Below are 772 nucleotides of genomic sequence, written 5' to 3'. Positions count from 1 at the left end.
TTGCTTATGTCTCGAATATATTTTTATATATGCTACTATATGTCGATTTTATTATTCTATTATTATCTTCTTTTTTTAGTTCTGTATATATTTTTCCTATTATTTCTTGTATGTTTTGTTCACCTTGTATTTCAATTTCTTGTATGTTTTGTTCATCTTGTATTTCAATATCTTCACATCTATAATCGTGTAATATATTTTTTTACTTGGGTCACCCAATTTCTCTTCTTCAGGTCTTCTTAAAAATATTCACATTTACACAACCAAAGTGTATCACGTTAATGAGAATAAAAACAGAATGAAGTATTTAAAATTTAATCTACGAGAACGAATCTCATTGTTAAATATTCCTTGGTTTTCCTCATCAAACATCACAACACATGATCCTGCAGATAATATGCAAATATTAAAAATTGCACACTAATGTCTCCTCATGAATAAATAAAAACCTATTTATGACTATTTGAATTCTCTTACACAACCTGTAAAGTGTATCACGTTAATGACAGTAGAGGTGAGACGAGTAAAACGGGGAACAATCATGAGTAACAATCGATAATACCCGGATGCTATTCCTCCTATTCAAAGATTATGGCAGGCTGCGAGGGTGAGCGCGCGGTTCGGATAAAGTTGCGAAAAAGGTTTCGTAGAACGGTGTCGTAATCGGTAATGCGTTCGACTGAACTGAAGAGTATGTACGCAAGTGCACACACACACACACACACACACATACACATACATAAATAGTGGTCGATACATATGTATGTGCACC

The sequence above is a fragment of the Ceratina calcarata genome, unplaced genomic scaffold (assembly GCF_001652005.2).
Source record: "Ceratina calcarata isolate Rehan_Ccalc_2016 unplaced genomic scaffold, ASM165200v1 scaffold486, whole genome shotgun sequence".
Lineage (NCBI taxonomy): Eukaryota > Metazoa > Arthropoda > Insecta > Hymenoptera > Apidae > Ceratina > Ceratina calcarata.
Note: the sequence above shows the minus strand (reverse complement) of the source record.